At 45.5% G+C, this 20,109-nt stretch overlaps 1 pseudogene; it reads right to left on the bottom strand.

The window, feature by feature from the left end:
- Window positions 1-1,135: 1,135 nt before the first annotated feature.
- Window positions 1,136-19,660, bottom strand: LOC146189425 (sodium/iodide cotransporter-like; annotated as a pseudogene).
- Between the last annotated feature and the right edge of the window lie 449 nt (window positions 19,661-20,109).

Here is a 20,109-nt window from a genome sequence, read left to right as displayed (position 1 = left end):
TATGTGCGCACGCACTAGGGTTTGATTGTATTTATTACCATGTCTGGACGAATCGATGTGATAGCACAGTACTCTTACGACTTCGACGCTTATCCGTTCAGGTCTACCCGGGCAGCGGTGGGGCTGCAACTATGACGTCACGCGTGTCGCAGCTGTTGCTGGGCGCATGCGCAGTAGGGGCTCCGACTCCGCAAGGCGATCTTCGCTTCACATGGCGTAGTGAAGCTTTCGGTCGAACAAGCCAAGCCAAGCAATACACAAGAAGCTATACCTAGAACAGTAAACAGATCAACATGGCGTACTCTGTGGTATTCAATCGCATAGTTCGCGAATAGCCCTTCATGGTTTAGAAGCCTGAAGCACTATCCACAGCGCGTGGTAAAAGAAATCTAACCCAATTCACACCTCAATAATTATTGCGGCAGTTAATTTCAAAGCTTAAAGTGAGTTACGCTATTCGCGCCAACCTGTCGGGCAGGCAGGCTGTTTCTGTTCACTACCGTTCGATACTGTACGCATACTACTTGCCGGTAGAGTGACGTGGTTTTATCGTCGCAAGGCAGACGAGAATGCACCAGAGCATACAGCCCATGTCATTTCTTCGCTGTCGTAATTACTCACGCGCACACCTCCCAACGCTGCTATACCATATGACTGCTTAGGTTTAAAGTCTGATCGCTCATTTGCTTCGTCACTCGCTGTGAGGTAATGCGAACCAGATGTCGAAACAGTTGTTCCATAAGGACGCATTTAACACACGTCTAGACAGGATAACAAGCACAGCTTCGGCCTAAACAGCATTTTGATGTATAAGAGCCCCGAACAAGAGCATTCGTACACGAAACGAGAGGGTGAGCAATAGAAATATACTTGCAGGACAGGTCGCTAGGTTGTGAATTCGTTCTCTAGATATGGTTGAATTTTCTCTACTCCACTCCTCCTGCCAGCGAAATACACACCATGCCTTCTGATTTAAGGGGCATTTGTGCTCATCGCGAGCAACTGGTGAAGCTAATGACGTCAGGAATGAGCTACGCCATTTTAAATTGCCTTTCGTGAGCATTCCCGATAATGAGTTGAGGCACAAATTCCAGAAGGTCCTCCCGGCAATCGATTTATTTGTCTGTTCGTGCTTCTAGGTGTCGATTGCTGGTTTATGGACAAGGAGATCTTCGCCCTCTGCTGTGCATGCTGCCCCTTCGTTAAAACTTGTCGTGCGGCTACTTTGGAGATCCTGGAAGCGGAGAAATGTCACAAAAATAATTTCACTTCAGCCTACCAGTCCAACCTTACCGAAATAAAGTGGCTTAAAATCTCACCTTGAGTTTCTTTTGCTGATGAATATGCTTTGATTTTCGCCACATGTTCACTATCACGTCGCTGCAAAGTTCCGGTTGCTCCCTTTCCGTGCTCATTTCCCCTAGAAGAGCAAGCTTTCGTTAGAGATAAATTTTTCTCCGGCGCAAAAAAATAAAAAGCATACAAGATAACGAATGAGCGCCCAGTTGTTAGGCGAACGCCACAGTTAAAAAACGAGATGTAGTTAAACTTTCAGAGTAGTCATTGTACAGTTGTAACCACTGTATCAAAAATTGCTGGCACGACATTTGTTTGATCCTGAGCCTGCCTCAATTCTAAACCAGCAGCAAAAATCTAAAGTCATGAAAAAAAAAAAAATAGAACTGTCCTCCGTCATCGCTGGTCTAGTTGTCACTATCCTCATTACGCAGCGCATAGTACTCGTTTGCGTCAATCAACATGCAGAACTTTGCAATTTACTATTACACAACGTCGTTCAGTATGACATCCGAGGACACAGCAATACAGCTTGCTTCTTCTGCTAACAATGCATGCTTGATGCCGACTTTTCCGAGATGCTCGCGTGCTTGAATTAGCCAGCCTACATCAGTTTCGCAGCCTATCTTTTTTGATGCAGACGTAAAGAAGCTCAAGCTAGTTTGCCATCCCAGTCGAAAAAAGTGCAGAACCATCTAAAAAACACGACAGAATACTCTGTAGTTGTGTCGTAAACGTAAGATTTTCCTGTTGTTGTGTAGTAGTTTTCTGTAGTTCTGTAATTTTTCTGTAGTAGCTTTCTGTTGTCTGTAGTTCTGTGGTACTTTTCTGTTGTAACTACAGAAAGCTTTGACGTTACTACAGAAAGTTCTATTGTCACAACAACTTTTCTGTCCAAAACCACACAGAAATTCTGTCGTATCAACAGAAATTACTCTGTAATGTTTTCCGACTGGGATGTCCTACGATGTGTGCCCGCCACGTTTGTACCAGCATTGGAGGCAGCATCGTTCACGCCATTAGTCAAGTGCTCATCTCATAAGAGTGAAGGACGAGGAGGCAACTCGTGTGCGATGTGATTAGCGGCACAGGTATCGTATCTCACATAGATAGATGGGTTTATTGAAAGTAAAGGCAAGGAGGTTGGCCGGAATGGTTAAAAACTGACCTGCTACTCTGTACTGAGGAAGGGGAAGAGGAGAATAAAGGGATCGTGATGGGAGACGATGTAGGAGAAGGCATATGAAAATGTATACAGGCACAGCAACCTGCTTTACAAGCGCGATGTCAAGCCCGGTGAAGCACAAAAAGCGAGAAAGAGCCCGCACTGCCTGGATGCCCTTCCCCTTGTCCTGCCAAGCGCCAGCAGCAACTCCTCCGACAGACACCTCTTGTCCATACGCTTCAAGAAAGCGGCTAGCAGTTTAGTTTACGCGCATACACTGGGCACACCAATAATATATGATCCTCAGTCTGGGTGATGCCACAAGTTGAACATCCATGGAGTCCACCTGTTCAATTAAATACAAATACATGCGCGTGAATGCAACGTTTAAACGAAGTTTATCTAACAAGCATGAAAGAGCCTCAGCAATTGCCTCCAAAGAGCTGTGCATTTTTCAAGAGCGAATACTACGATCAGTGCTACGGCATCGTACTGGCCCTAGCCAGACGCCAGACACATCCAAGAAAGCTAGATCGAACACTGACATGCTGTGTTCCGCGTAGCTCAGAATTCCTAACGCTGGTACCATGCGCACTTTGAAGCGCAGTTACATTTATAGTCACCCTCTCAAGAACATCCATCGGTTGCGGCTACGAACGGCAATGACTGCAGTTAGGTTGTTTGATTTGTGCGGGCACGATTTGCGTGCGTCATATTCGCACCTTGAGTGAGTGTTCGCTGCATTACAGGGCAAATGGCCAATCCGGAGGCTTACAGCACTTGTCTAATGCTTGCATATGCCTACTTCTAATGATTTCTGATTATAAAAATGATGGACACTTACGGAGGCAGTTTTAGGGCATGAAGGGATAGCGTTTGCCACAGACAGGGCGACGTAGTCACTTTTTAATTTTTATATATATATATATATATATATTTTTAGCCTCCCTGGCAATGACTTTGCCGGTATGATCGGGCACCGCTTGTTGAAACTTGATGCGTTTCGATGGAGGCGAAATTGAAAGGCGTCTAGCTGTGTGCTGTGAGATGGCAATGCACGTTAAAATTACTCAGGTGGCAAAAATTACTCCGTAGTCTTCCACTAAGGCTCCTCTTTCTCTCTTTCCACAATCCCTCCCACCTTCCACCCTTTTCTTCCGGTGCGGTTCAGGTGTCTACAAAAAAGGTGTGGGTTAAGTTAAATTGGTTCACAGGAAGGGAAAGGCGCAGTAACTGTCACACTTGCTCTGTGGACACCCGAACCGCGCCGTAAGGGAAGGGAGGAAGGTGGGAATGAAAGTGGAAAGAGAGAAAGAGGAGCCGTAGTGGAGGGCTACGGAGTAATTTCGACCACCTGGGGATCTTTAACGTGCGCTGACATCGCACAGCACACGGACGCCACTTCGTTTCGCCTCCATCGAAACGCAGCCGCCGCGGTCGGGTTCGAACCCGGGAACTCCGGCACAGTAGTCGGGCGTCTTACCACTGCACCACCCCGGCGGGGCAAAAAGGTGTGGGTCAACGTGGGCTTTAATTTGACCTTCACCGATCAGGAGGACGAACTGTTCCTCTGCTGTTTCGGTGTTCATGGAGAAAAAAGCGACAGATACTGCGCAACAGTACACTGTAACTATGCCTGTAACTGGAGAGGAAGTGTATGCTTTTATTCCAGCAGCTAATGATGATGATGGCGTCTACCCATTTAATAAAAATAATAATTGGTTCACAGGAAGGGAAAGGCGCATTATCTGTTACACTTCTTTCTGTGGACACCTGAACCACGCCGTAAGGGAAGGGAGGAAGGTGGGAGTGAAAGTGGATAGAGATAAAGAGGAGCCGTAGTGGAGGGCTAAGGAGTAATTTCGACCACATGGGGATCTTTAACGTGCACTGACATTGCACAGCACACGGACGCCTCTTCGTCGCCGTGTAATACATAAATAAGGTTGAAGGGCAGATCATCAAGTCAGTAAAAGAACGTACCTGATACAGCACTGATTAGTGTTCCGATTGTAATAGTAGCAAGGACCCCATGCCCCGCCGGGGTGGTGCAGTGGTAAGACGCCCGACTACTGTGCCGGAGTTCCCGGGATCGAATCCCGGCCTCGGCGGCTGCGTTTCGATGGAGGCGAAACGAAGTGGCGTCCGTGTGCTGTGCGATGTCAGCGCATGTTAAAGATCCCCAGGTGGTCGAAATTACTCCGTAGCCCTCCACTACGACCCCCCTTTCTCTCTATCCACTTTCACTCCCACCTTCATCCCTTCCCTTACGGCGCGGTTCAGGTGTCCACAGAGCAAGTGTGACAGATACTGCGCCTTTCCCTTCCTATGGACCAACCAACCAAGGACCCCAAAGAAGCTGCTCCACAAGTTCTATATACGAAAAAGTAAGAACGCTGCTTCTGGTCTTCAAGAAAAATAAAACTCGGAAATGAGGTTGTAACGTATCCCTGTCAGCCCACGTGCATTAATACACAGTAGACAAACTGACACCAAAACTAATTAAAGGTTTTCTATGAACGTAAAAGGCCTAGAAGCCAAGGTAAATCTGCCAGGAATGCATTAATAGTTTCCAGTGCTTGCAAAGGTAGCTTTCTCATTATTCTGCTTTTCGATCACATATGCTGCAACGGATAAAATATTCGTTACTTGAGACTCCGCATACACCTTAAGAAACTAAACATCTGTACATAACTGCAAGCCCAAATAGCGTTGGTTGCTTGAAGCAGCGTAAGAGAAAATGTCCAGCTACAGCTTTAGTTTTCTGCTAAACCACGTCGCTTAGGTATTCACCCTTCAATGGCACAATCAAGGCGGAAATGTATAAACTGCACTAAACACTAAACTACAAAGCGACGGATTAGATATAAAGCGAGAGTACTGCGACTGGAGTGCAACCATTCGTTAAAGGGGTCCTGAAGCAGGATTTACTAAACTTAGGAAAACCAGTATAGCTCTTGGTCAAATATTTAGGGGAAACCTCCAAGATGGCTTAGATTTCTAAAAAGAGAGTAATTACTCATTGGCTTACTTTCTTTTGAAGCCGTAGAAATCTACTCCATTTTCAGGGTTTAACCTAAATAAATTTGACCAACATCTTCTCACTTCGGGTTATAGATCAATTTGATCTCGCCCTACCATATGATCTGCTAGCCTTCCTGGTTATAGCTCAGTCCGTAGAGCGACTACCCCGGAAAGGAGGTGGTGCCGGGTTCGATCCCCGGACCATTACGAATTTTTCTTTAGCTACGAAGGTTCTGAGAAGGCTGTATAGCTTTTCATTGTAGCCGTAAGGCTGCGCTTGGGTGGATGTCAATGAGTAATTACTCCCTTATTAATAGCTCCTGGTATGTCATCGGTCCTCTCCGCCACATAAAATCGTTTAAGCTAGCTTCAATAACAGCATAGATATGGGCGATCAACAATGGTTATCCTCCCCTTCCTGCTCAGCGGTTGACTATGACAGAGGGCATAAAAATGCTAATGAAAACACGTCGCGACAGTGCCTCACCCACCGCGCCCCATCCCACTCGCCTCAGTTACAAGCGCCCAAAGAGAGGACACAGTCAGAAAGCTCAGCTTGTGTAAACGGGAAGGGGGCGGGAAAACGTGGGCTCAGGTGTCACCATAATCAATTTTGAGTGCTTTCCACGACAATCCTTCAAAAATATTTATAAATGATGCGGTGATATCGGCTGAATTCTCACAAAAACTACCTCTATGAATCTCTCGCGCAGAATATTACCAAATTCGTTGTAGGGTCCCCTTCAAATAATTTCTGGCGCTTGATGTCTATACGTCCAAGTAGTTGTGGTGTAACTGCATTTTACACTTGTCAAATTATGGGGATACACAGTGACGCAAGAAATATCAATATGGTAGAATAGAAAAGAGGCAGTCGCTTTCTGACATGGAAGGCATCATTAATGTCTCCAGCGCTAATGTATTAGTTGGTCGTCACTGGAAAGAACCGCCGTAAACAGCCGGTTGAATGTGAGACTTCTCAGGAGAGCCGCTATCAGCAGGATGATATGTGCGAAGTTGTCTAGAATGTATAACGTTTTGATATTGGACATAAGGTGGACGGGGAACTGTGACAGAGCAGCTTAAAATCTGAGAGCACAGTTACGGGAGCTCCAATTAGATACAGAGACATCCTAATGCATTGAAGATTGGGAAAATCTCGGTTGCAAGCAACGCAGCAACATGGAGTAAGTAATACTACTGTGGCTACAAAGTCACATGTTCCCCGCTGTAGCATAGAAACAAGCATCTACTTCAACCAATAGCAATCTGTATGCAAGTGTCATAAGGAAAATAAAACCGCAGCAGACACAGGACGGAGGCTAGAGACAACACAGGGCGGTACTGGCAACTGAAACGTTTATTGAAAAAAAAAAAAAAAAAAACAGGGGCTTTTAAAGACAGATGGCACATGTGACCTTACAATCAGGTAAAGTGGGCTGAAACATGAAAACCAAACAAGACCTTCGGCGAACCTTAAAAGACAACAATCAGCACGTGGAAGTTGATAAAAGGATGATAACAAGCATAATCTGTAAAAGAGGAAATCATTACAAAATAATCTGAACAATCTACAACAGCACATGAATGAAAAGACAAACATCTCCGCACTAGATGAGCATGACACGAATCCAAAACAAGAGGTTCAAAATAATTTTTAACGACCGACAACCAGGGGAGAAAGTGGATGCATACAAACAAAACAGTAAAACAACCACCCAAGAAGTCACATGACAAGGAAATCTAGTTCTTTTTGGAGGAGAGCGACAGAAGGTGAGCTAACGCATTCATCTGGATGCGAACGCTGGATGGCAACCGCCTCTACAATCTCTCTTTCAAGTTGTCCCTTCCTTCTTCCTATAATCTCGGTCTGGATGAGCTGTAACAAGGCAGCAGGCAAAAAAAAAGCGGCAAGTTCAATGCACATTAGTCATCGCCATTTCTCCACGCATATTTTATAGAGTGTAAGCGTGGTTAAAGGAATCAGGGGTTGTGTTTTTATTGTGAAAAGAAAAGTTTGCTCAGATCTCAAGTTTTCTTTATACAGAGCATGAAACGCAAACATAAAGCTGGCGACCAACGACGAAGATGGGACACTAAAGCCCTTTTGTTAACCAGCGAGTAGTGCATAAAACCATGCCAAATCTTGCGAGTAGTGCATAAAACCTACACAGAGCTTCATTTTCGTGTTTAAAAAACCTGTTTCTTTCAGTCTTCATAAAGCAGATTATTTCTGGCTTATATGTAAATAAATGGTTAAAAATCACAGATTTCTAAAGTATGTTGCTGAACTTCCAGATGCCACATCACGACACTAATTCAACAAGGCAGAAAAGCTAACTTCTTTGAGCAGTAATTTAGCAGCTGCCTTACATCTGGGTGAAATGATAGCTCTAATTAGTTAGCCGTCACTGTGATTCCAGTGAAACTAAGCGTAAGCGACAAACATCACTTGCTCGAAAAGCGCGCACGGTACTTACCCTGCTCAATGAGCCCATGTGTATGCAAATAGTGCTGTAAATTGTCATCGCAATTCCTAGAGCCAGAGCTACATGGGTTAAAAAGGAAGGAAAGCAACAATGCCATAAATGCGCACATATTCGCCAATTCATAACCATCCGTAAAAATTCAACTTGCCCCTGCGTTTCGCGAATGGGTCGACATTTTCACTAGTACCACCCATTATACTCAATGAGTCCTGTTTCCGCCGGGGTGGTGTCAGTGTACGCTAAAGGACTCTAGGTAGTCGAAATTTCCGACATTCTCCACTACGGCGTCTCTCATAGCCCGAGTCGCTTTGGGACGTTAAACCCCGCAAACCAAACCAAACCAAACCAAGCAATGAGCCTTGTTGTCTATTTCTGCTTGCAAACCTTCCCGTACTGAAAATATCGTGTACAGAATGACATCTAGCGCTTTAATTCACCACCCCTACTTGGATCCCAGATCCCAATTTGGTTTTGGCTGGGATCACATTAGGTACTTTTAAAATCGCACATGATAGCCTCTAGAATAAGTTATAAACTTCAGGGGCGATAAGTAGCAAAGCGGTCATGACGGCGGAAGCAGAAGCGAACAAGCTTGAAGAGCTCTGCCTACGCAGAGAATCTTAGAACGGAAAACAACAGCGACGGGCGGAAACCCCCGATCAGAGGGAATGCCCCGGATGGTTTGGGTGCCGTGCAAAAGCAAGAACTCTGCACGGCACAGCGGAGTGGCAGTAGCGCAAACTCTGCACTAAGAAGCCTGATGTAAGGAGGGGCCCGTGCTTGCTTGACTTTGGAGGGGAAGATCAGTCATGAAAGGAAAAAATTCGGCATTATGTCCCGTGTTTGGGAATTGAAGCAGGCCACCAAAACTAGGCGTTTTTACCGTCTAATCACTTAGTGTTGCGTAGAAATGACAAATCTCGGGGGATACCCGCGTGAAGCTCTCACCAGAAATAATTCTGAATAGGAGATATTGATAAAAATAATGTCGCCTGTTACCGAAGACGCTGCTGAAGAAAAACGCTCTCGCATAGTTTACACAATTCTTGTAACTAGCTGCTCCGGTTAAGGTCCTTGAAAATTGGCTAAGTTAGCTTTGTCTTTGTGCGTCGAAAGCACAACGAACACAACTAATATAATTCGATTTATCCATCTCGTCACGTGCCACAAGACAGTAATGGTTAATAGGCATCACATTTACTTTTTTCCTGGCATGGCAAACATATCTGTCGGGGTGGAATGTTCCGAAAAGGCAGCAGCAGTATAAATCAGCGTACTTGATTTGGTAGTCAGCGCAAACGGTAGGCAGTGCGCTCCTGTTGTATTTGGGATACCTTTTTGTGCCTAGAGCATTCAGAGGGTTAGGATATAATTTTGTCACATAATTTGACAAATACTGACGAAAACTGCTTATCTCGCCCGAGCCACGTGTTATCCAAACCACATGACGTTCGGCGTTCTTCAACGAGGAGCAATGAAGTCCACATACAAAATGGCAGCTTGAGAATTTATCGTTGAGTATGTTGTACTGAAAAAAAAAAAAAAAACTGTAGGAAGGTAGCATTTACCATGAAAAAGTTACGAGCTACGTTCTATAAAATTATGGAGATCATGCTTAAGGGTGGCAGTCGAGAAGGACAGTGGTAGTAAAGCTTGCCTTTGTACTGTAATACAAGAACAGTTCATTGATACTAACAGCTGCAAACGCGTTAAGCCACTCCCTCATATATTATATATGCCCGGTAATACACGCTGAGATCGAAGGATGCCGTCCGTCGCATTTGCAGCAGCCGTGGAATAAACAGAAGTGCTATATCGTGGTGGCCGCGTTGTGGCGAAATGAAAGCTGCTAAGAGACTATGCTTTCTTCCAACTCTTCTGGCACCCTTAAGGAGCAGTGAGAAGCAGGCTGGGATTTTCCAGCCTATGTCAGGAATGAAACCTTGCAGCATTGAAGTATGCATGTCCATGTTTGTTAAGCACTTAACTCTAATCAGGCAGGAGGTCTCACGCCACTTTCTTTCCAATTGACCTAATTTCCAACCACAGTAACATGCGTCGTGTGCACAACCAGCGATGGAGAAGGAATCACAGGAGACCATGGTATGTTGCCTCGTCTAGTCAATTAAAGAGGCGTTTAACAGCTTCACATCGCCAATAATGTCTCGTTATGTAATCGGCAGCTGAACTATGTGTGTTGGTGTGCACGATCGGCTTGCCCCTTTCTTTCGACTGTGACTGCAGCACGGCACATCCGGCGCAGTCTTGAATAATTTATGCATTTAGATACGCAAGAAGAGAATTATTATGCCCTCATTAAGAAAGAGGCCTTTATACGGTGCTACATTCGGGTCACACGCCGTTCAAGAAGGCTTCGCTCTCCAGCGTACCTGAAGATATTTGGAGCGCAGGGAAATAAAGGGATGTGCACGCCTCCAGCCTGAAACCAGCTTTTCGAAACATTCGGAGATGACACATGCAGCAAAATTAGGGGCTTTTGCCAATTGCACCCGTATATACGCTAGAAAAACCATACTAAAAATGGCCCTCTAGTACTTTACTGATTCTGCTCTCAGTGGCCGTGCCTTTCATAGAAGTAACACGCGTGGTAGGCAGTCATATGAGATTACTAGAAGGTGCCCGTTGCGAACCCACATCGCGTCGTGCAATCAACTAGGTGTTCGCCGTGAAGAATTAATACGCGAGGCACTTTTCCTCGATGAGTCGTGTGAATCGCATTGCTCGAATAGCAAGCGCAGATCGGCATGCAGGACAAACACAGAGCGTACAGTGAGGAATATTTCGATGCAAGAGTCTAGAGTTGGAAAAGCTTCTCACCAGAGAGAGAGAGAGATCACCTAGTCATCGGCGTGCCTTATGAAGCGGCGCTGCAATGCCAAGACTAGGAGATGACAATATTGAACGACCGCGCCGCAGCGAATCATCAGACATGGAGAATATAGGAGCCTACCTGTATTCCTTCAGAAAAGTCTGTCTTGACCCAACTCACAGTCAAAATAAGGCAGCATTGTGTCGAGTTTGAGCACGTAAAAAACTACCATGATTCGCAGCATTAGATCGTCCTGAAAGTAGTATTACACCGATGCTCCTCAACACAAGTAAACGCCGCGAGGAAAAGACGTAGAAAAGACGTAGACGTAAAGAAGTAGTGCAACAGCATACGAGCACAGTCAGTCGACTCTTTTCTTAATTATTCAATGAACTTGTTTGATAAAAATTGACGCATTATGCTAATTTATTTGACCACACCCTTCACCCTTCATAGCATTTTTCTACCCTGAAGCCATTACCACAGCTAAAACAAATTTCCCCAATGCTCAATTTTAGTTAACCAACTTGTCACACGTGTTCGGGTCGATCAGCTAAGTAGGGCCGATTGGTGGTTCATCTTATACCGAATATTTATGTATTATGTGGAAGCTGCCCACGTATGCTTTTCACAATTAAATAAGGCCTTTAAACTATAGCATCGAACGGGCGATTCTTCATAAAGCAAGCCTTTTTGGGAACCCCAGGTCAGACTGAATCTAGCGGCTTTTTGTGCTTGTTCGTTCTTGCTCGCAGCAAGACACCAAAGCAGAACAGGAAGAGGGTGGAAGCTAGCACCGGTGTTGTTTGTTTCTTCCTTTAACGCCCTCTGCTGCGCTGCAATCTTCCTAGACTGAAGCCTAACAGCATTACTTAGGTACCGTAATAGCCGGCTTGACTTCAGTTATCAAATTGCGTCGGTTGTGCGACAAACCCAAGTTGGATGGGTATCTATCCACGAACAAACGTATGCACAGTCTTCCTAATTTTTACAATTATGCGGGTAATACACGTATTGCATTGCCCAAAATAAATTTCCACTCTTATTGCAGAAGACTATCCATCCCGTGCTGCTGAATAGGTGATATTCGTACCGAGCGTAGTCAAATAGTACTGAAGTCACTTAGGTGTAAAAAATGTAACTAAAACATGAGCCATAGTGATAGAAATTTGACAGGCGGAAAGTCAGTGCACAATATTTCAAACAGAACAGCCGCCTGAAACGATGTTTGCCGCATTTCATTAAGCTAATAATGTATAATGTATACTTATAATGAAGCCAAGTTTGGGCTGGCTGACCTCCTATTTTACCAATACTTACCTTGTTGCGGCGCAGACGACACCAGCTAGAAATATTCCAACAAATCCAGGCATGTGGACCAGATAAGTATTTACGTAGTACGGCAATATCTGAATGTTTCAAGAGGAAAGAGTAAAATAAGAATAAAAAATATACAACTTGTATAACGATTCTTTAAAGTGTATATTTCTGAGGTGTGCACGTGCCTTTCTCGTAGACTACAAAAAAAGAAAAAAGACACACGAACCCCATAGTCTTCCGTACTTATGTGGTCACGGTACTCCGTGTTAAATATATGGTGGAACTTTTTACGCTGCCAGTAGCGGCCGCAGCCTGGCGCTGCGTACGTTCTTAATGTCATCCAGAAGCGGGAGTGAAAGCAGATGCATTTATATCGTTGCCAATGTGACTCTCAGTTTTATATTACGTGAACTTTAATTGGCGTACATGTGCAAAAGAAAAAAAAAAAACGCCCCGAATAGTGTCGGCAACAGCTGTCAGCAGAAAATGTGCAAATAAAGTGTCTGCCCACACAACCGAAATTGGCCTCGTGTAATCTTCTGATTTTGATTTCACCACATTTGGTGTCCGTGGTGTCCAACCATACCCGAGTATGGACAACTTAGTGCTGACCGCCTATTCAAGGGGAGGAGGGGGGGGGGGCACCCATAAAAATTGGCTCCCTGGGCGCCCAATATTGGACCTTGCGAGAAATTGTCCAAAACTGATTCTAGTGATTTGCACCATATGTGGTGTACAACCTGATCCGCGTATGGGCAACCTAGTGCTAACCGCCTATTTTGGGGTGGGGTACCCCTAACAATTCTCCCACTGGACGCCGAATTTTAGACCCTGCCAGATATTGACCAAAACTGATTCTAACCTAACTTCTTTACTACTATGAGGTGACTTCAAAATTTATATGGCAGCGCCCAAAAGTTTGCCTTCCTGTACCCCCAAAACTTTATTGCATTTGAATTTGACTAAAATTGTGGTCCAACCCAATTTGACTACGGCTAACGATGTGTTGACTTCCAAATTCAGCTGGGCCATCGCCAAACTTTGGCATGCTTACGCATTCACCGCACCTGGGAGGCTATGAGTACTGTTGGAGTTTTTCAAACCTTCAACCCAGTTATTGTACTTGTATGGTGTGTGTGAAGGTCTAGAAGGATACGGCGTCCTTAATGTGTACTTGGGGCGACCTCTGGATACAGGGAAACAAACGAAGAAACTGGATATTTTCCAGAGCCCACTCGCCTACACATCAAAAGCATACCAAGTGTCGTCGAGAATCATCGGACCTTTGAGACCACGCAGGTACTGTGTGCGCACTCTACTGACACAGCTACTTTAGAGAATTGTGCAGGTAATGAAAGTGATCGCACAGGCTGTCTAGTTGTATAGTTGTTCTTTGCATGCCTGTGCAGACGTTCGCAATGGTGACATGATCCAGCTAAATCCCATCTCTAAAAATGAATATCATTTGCCGAGTGGTTTGACTCTCAGGAGAACAAAATATTGTTAGCAGTCCCCTTAAACCACCTTTCGGCCTTTTGAAGATGGTGGACAACTACGCAGAGAAGTTCATTGTTTAAAAGTCCCATTTTTTAATCCCTACATGAACACCGTAGAAAGAATAATGCACGAAGTCCTTCTGTTTATATGGTTCTTCATTCAAATTTGTGGCAAAGACCTCAGACGTTGATCATCGAATGGCATGTATGAGCACATTAGGTCCGGCTAGCAGGGGAAGAAATTAAGTTGGGGAGCATAGTGGCTGCTAGTTAATTTGTCGTGTCGCACCTCTGTATAATACGACTTCAGTTACCTCTTTTGAAAAATTAGTGAGCTTTGATGGACAAATAAAATCACTCCAACAGCCTCTCCTTCAGCTCTGGTGAAATCGGTCTGCATTAATTTGTTCTTATTTGAATGTCTCTTAGTGATTCAGCACAGTGAGTTATGTGATACCTACACTACACACACTAGTGAATGTATACTTTTATTATCAAAGACACTCTGACCTAAACCAGTAATTTTTTCTTAGCTTTTGTAGATTGCTGCTTTGTTCAGGCACCACCACTGCGCTCTACTTTCCCAAGGTCTAATTTTGATGGTAGTGGTAGAAAACATTTATATAGGACAAATACAGGAGGTTATGCGTGAGCTGACCCTGAAGGGGCCAACCCTCACAAACACTAGGTGGAGGTCCCTAGTTTGGGACCCCAGTGGCGTCTGCCGCCGCTCGGGCTCGCCCGACTAAGGCCCGTTGGGCCTTCAGGTCGGAGCAGCCGAGCAGGGTCGCCTCCCAGTCCTCCCGGGTTGGGTTGGGGTGAGGGGGGATAGCCGGATTTGAGGGGCAGGCCCACACCATGTGGTAGATGTCCGAAGACACCACCCCACAGTGCGGGCAGCTGCCAGAGAAAGCAGGGTCGAAGTGTTTTAGAGCTGCCGGGCACAGCAGTGTGTTTGTATAGAGGCGGAGTAAGAGCCGCTCATCCGCCTTTGAAAGGCCTTTACATGGGCGGGGGTAAAGGCTGTGGCTAGATTGGTAGTAATTTACGATATCTTTGAATGTATAAGCCGGATTAGGATCAGCGTCCTGGTCGGAGGGGGAGGAGGAGGAAACTTCCCGGAGAGAGAGCGCGCGGGCGGCGGCGTCGGCAGCCTCGTTTCCAGCCAGCCCCTGATGAGCAGGAGCCCAAATAATATATCGGGTAGCGGGGTCCCCAATGTAGGAGCTATTTTGAAGTATTCGGTAGGCTAGATAAGGGGTCCAGCCCTGTTCGACATTCCGACAGGCCCCTAGCGAGTCGGAAATTATATATTTCGAGTCACAGTGGGAAGCAGCCAATGCTATGGCGACCTCCTCCGCATGAGTTATGTTGCGGGCCCTGAAGCTAAGACCGTTGACTGTTTTCGCCTCGTGGACGACTGCGGCCGTGTACCACCCCCCATGGTGCGGGCCAGAGGCGTCCACATAAAAAACGCCGGGTTTAGAACCATAATGGCGTGCCAGGGCTTCCGCCCGCGCCAGGCGTCTGCCATCATGGTCTTCGCGTGCCATTTTAGCGGGAAGAGGGCGTACGCGGAGGGCGCATCTCCACGGCGCTGGAATGCGTGCCCGTTCTTCCATAAGTGTCGTATGTTTGATGTGGAGCCGGGCAAGAAGGCTGACGGGAGATGCGGTCAACGCACAAAATGAAGGCCGAAACGCATATACGATTGGTAATCACAAAAAAAGCAAAGAAATATAGTTTAGCGTATGTCCGAAACTGTGAATAGAATAAAACGAGTATAATGACTTTAAACTAGAAAATAATGCAAGAACAAACGAAGCCTACAGGCATCACGACACCGCAACAGAAAAAATAACGTGGAAAACAAAAGGAGCCCCGCCGGGGTGGTGCAGTGGTAAGACGCCCGACTACTGTGCCGGAGTTCCCGGGTTCGAACCCGACCACGGCGGCTGCGTTTCGATGGAGGCGAAACGAAGTGGCGTCCGTGTGCTGTGCGATGTCAGCGCACGTTAAAGATCCCCAGGTGGTCGAAATTACTCCGTAGCCCTCCACTACGGCTCCCCTTTCTCTCTATCGACTTTCACTCCCACCTTCATCCCTTCCCTTACGGCGCGGTTCAGGTGTCCACAGAGCAAGTGTGACAGATACTGCGCCTTTCCCTTCCTATGAACCAACCAACCAACCAACCAACCAACCAACCAACCAACCAACCAACCAACCAACCAACCAACCAACCAACCAACCAACCAACCAACCAACCAACCAACCAACCAACCAACCAACCAACCAACCAACCAACCAACCAACCAACCAACCAACCAACCAACCAACCAACCAACCAACCAACCAACCAACCAACCAACCAACCAACCAACCAACCAACCAACCAACCAACCAACCAACCAACCAACCAACCAACCAACCAACCAACCAACCAACCAACCAACCAACCAACCAACCAACCAACCAACCAACCAACCAACCAACCAACCAACCAACCAACCAACCAACCAACCAACCAACCAACCAACCAACCAACCAACCAACCAACCAACCAACCAACCAACCAACCAACCAACCAACCAACCAACCAACCAACCAACCAACCAACCAACCAACCAACCAACCAACCAACCAACCAACCAACCAACCAACCAACCAACCAACCAACCAACCAACCAACCAACCAACCAACCAACCAACCAACCAACCAACCAACCAACCAACCAACCAACCAACCAACCAACCAACCAACCAACCAACCAACCAACCAACCAACCAACCAACCAACCAACCAACCAACCAACCAACCAACCAACCAACCAACCAACCAACCAACCAACCAACCAACCAACCAACCAACCAACCAACCAACCAACCAACCAACCAACCAACCAACCAACCAACCAACCAACCAACCAACCAACCAACCAACCAACCAACCAACCAACCAACCAACCAACCAACCAACCAACCAACCAACCAACCAACCAACCAACCAACCAACCAACCAACCAACCAACCAACCAACCAACCAACCAACCAACCAACCAACCAACCAACCAACCAACCAACCAACCAACCAACCAACCAACCAACCAACCAACCAACCAACCAACCAACCAACCAACCAACCAACCAACCAACCAACCAACCAACCAACCAACCAACCAACCAACCAACCAACCAACCAACCAACCAACCAACCAACCAACCAACCAACCAACCAACCAACCAACCAACCAACCAACCAACCAACCAACCAACCAACCAACCAACCAACCAACCAACCAACCAACCAACCAACCAACCAACCAACCAACCAACCAACCAACCAACCAACCAACCAACCAACCAACCAACCAACCAACCAACCAACCAACCAACCAACCAACCAACCAACCAACCAACCAACCAACCAACCAACCAACCAACCAACCAACCAACCAACCAACCAACCAACCAACCAACCAACCAACCAACCAACCAACCAACCAACCAACCAACCAACCAACCAACCAACCAACCAACCAACCAACCAACCAACCAACCAACCAACCAACCAACCAAAAGGAATAGAAGAGCCATTTCAAGTAAATCTTGGCCCCAGTGATTTACTACTTGCTAAATTCTCAGCACGGACATTGACCACTGGTCCAATGAATAAGAAGTGTTCAAAAGCCCTCCGTATAGACACCACAAACACGATAGATGCGACATGTACAGTCGCGAGTTGCAGTTGCTGCAACCGCGCTACGTGACCATAGTTGGCAGCACCAATAAACACTGCATATTTCAGAGATGTCTACGCATTATGCTTCAGGAATACGGAAGAAATGGACTTCAATGACGCTAGTGTACATCATGCACATATATCATGCATGTGTTGCATCGAAATTGTCACACAAATGCTTCATTCGATGCTCTTTTGTCCTAGACTATCTTTTCCTGGGATTTCAAAGCAATACTATTCCTAAGATACTACCGACACTCGCCCCTACATTTAACACATTTTTTTTCGGTCAGAAGTATGCCGTAGAATGCCCACAGCTGCGTCGCTACAATGCCCATAGACTGGTACACCCCTAGCGGTTTTAATTATAATTTTGTTCAAAGTGGCAGCCCCAGTAAACATATTGAGCTACCCTGTTAGCACTTTATTGCACATTGTCACGACGTCTGGCAAACGGTATGCCTTGAATTCAAAATACAGTGCTCGGGCGGTTTGTATTAAGGAGTTTGCTTAAACGTTTGTGGAAACATGCGCCCAGTAGCCTCTACTTTGTTATTAAGCATGTTTAGGCACAGTGAAGAAACAAAACGGTCCAAAGCTCGTCGCGTTTCGATTGCTGGCAACTTTTGGTGGAAACTAATAAGATACTTATTTAATAAGACGTTGTTATTAAGACTTTGTTTGTGCCAGTCAGCAGATAAACCTCACTGACATATTTCAGTCAATGCTTTAAGATAAACAGTGGAACGCAAATTAACTATAGTTTATTCTACTTTGTGGTTATTCAATTACTTTCGAGGGCTATATTTAACCATCAAAATGAAGCAGCTTAAAATTATTCCTCCTTGTCACCGGTTACTTCCTTTCTTTGACATTACAAGAATGGCGAATCTACAATTTTAAAGACTGACTTTGACTCTATGTGCAATACAGAAAATGGCGAGATGTAGTATGTAGTTTGCAATATCCAAACTTCTCTGCCACAGATCAGAAAGAAGGCCCGAACATTTCTAGCAAAATAATACCGCTGAACATAACTGAAGAGCATCCACATAATTTGCACCTATTCGTATAGCTACATGCGAACCCATCACGCGTTTCATGGGCTTTAAAGCGAAAAGCGCAAAGACTACGAAAAGATGCGAGATCACAGTTCGCGGTTACGAAATTTAAAACTCAGTTGATCAATGCTGGTGATATCTCCCGTTAGTTGTGGGTCGCAACCTCGGAACCATATAGTAAGTGCGATGCCCATAGTAAGAGGTGCACAGTAGGTGAAGACAGCCAGGAATGAGCTCGTCACTGCTGTTCTGAGGAAGCAGCTCATGAATTTAAACGCATAATAATTTGTCATCACCTTGTGCCATTATTAATAAAATATTTTACTGCAGATAACTGGTTGTAGCAAGCGAAGTTAAGATTTTCCTGTTGAAACGGCAAAGCTATGCAAACTGTGCTAATGAGAAAGCGATGAAGGCCTCCAAAATAATTTAATATTCAGAGTGCGGCAGTTATTTACTTGTTTTTATTTTCTTGTACGCCAGCACGAATTGCTGACGCGTTGGCCTAGCAAAAGTTGTCGCAGTGACACGTAATTATATCTTAGTAAGATAAAAACCGATGGCAGCTCAGAATAAAAGCTTGTTATGAAAAGTTTCGCAACAATTTAATTGGCAACACCAGAGTGCTTCAGTTGACTATGTGCTTCTATATGGCCTAAAACCAACACCGATAATGGTGCCTTTGACATCCCATTTTCTGTCGCATTTGGAACGTCATTCGTGTTAGTAAAATAAAACCCACTAGTAATTTCTGTTCAGAGATTTGGCTTGATTCAGTGAAGACCACTATGCTTTGTTTCGTGCCTGAGTCTTGCCTCAGTATGCGCTATCTGCTTTCGAGATTAGGTTGTGTTAGTTACTTCGGAGCCCTAATGGCTATATAACTTTAGATTCTAGTCCAACGCGAAGCCATATTGAAAGCAGGTCGCCGAAACAACGCTTCGACTATAGGGCGACACACGAAATCATCAGCGCGTTATACAATGCCGTTAAGGCATCACTCATAGAGGAATGCGGACTTTAAGCCGCATGCAGATGATCATAACATTTTAACATGAGCCTTTACGTACCTCTTCGCCTCTTCAAGCGTTCGACAAGCCATGAGTCTTTGGGTAACAACTTGGTCAAGTCCGAGTCGAAGAATCGTCGGAGCTAATGAACCACAAAGGCTGCTCCAGATGTTCTCGTCGCTGGATAGGTCCAATCTATAGCTGTTGGAAATGTGGTGTGAGCAGTCCATTCAAAACATGCTGGTTCTTGAAGAGTAGTACTTCCAGTTATTGCTAAATAAAATAAATCAATTTTAGTTCGGCGTAATTATTTGGTTAAACAAAGTCTCAGTGTAACAGCACCACCAAATTTTCATGCTCAAACTTTCCTCCGTACGTGTTCCTCGCAAACAAATTATGGGGCTAGCAGATCAGTTGTTTTCTTTTGCAATACTACTAAGAAGATTGCTAAAATGTTAGCGCGAATGCTTGACCCGGACCATATAACATCTCCGCCAGTGCTGAAACCAACATTTTTGCTCAAAACTTTACGCAGAGCACATGAAAGGAAAGAAGCGGGCATACGCAGCCAAGTGCAATGACGGTACGCGGAACAGAATCCAGATACGCACGTTCAGCAGCGTAGATTTGTAAACCAAAAGCGCCACTCAAGCAGCATATGCTATATTCGTTGTATATA

The sequence above is a fragment of the Amblyomma maculatum genome, chromosome 5 (assembly GCF_055883805.1).
Source record: "Amblyomma maculatum isolate TAMU_Amacu chromosome 5, ASM5588380v1, whole genome shotgun sequence".
NCBI classification, from domain to species: domain Eukaryota; kingdom Metazoa; phylum Arthropoda; class Arachnida; order Ixodida; family Ixodidae; genus Amblyomma; species Amblyomma maculatum.
This window is presented reverse-complemented; position numbering and strand designations above follow the sequence as displayed.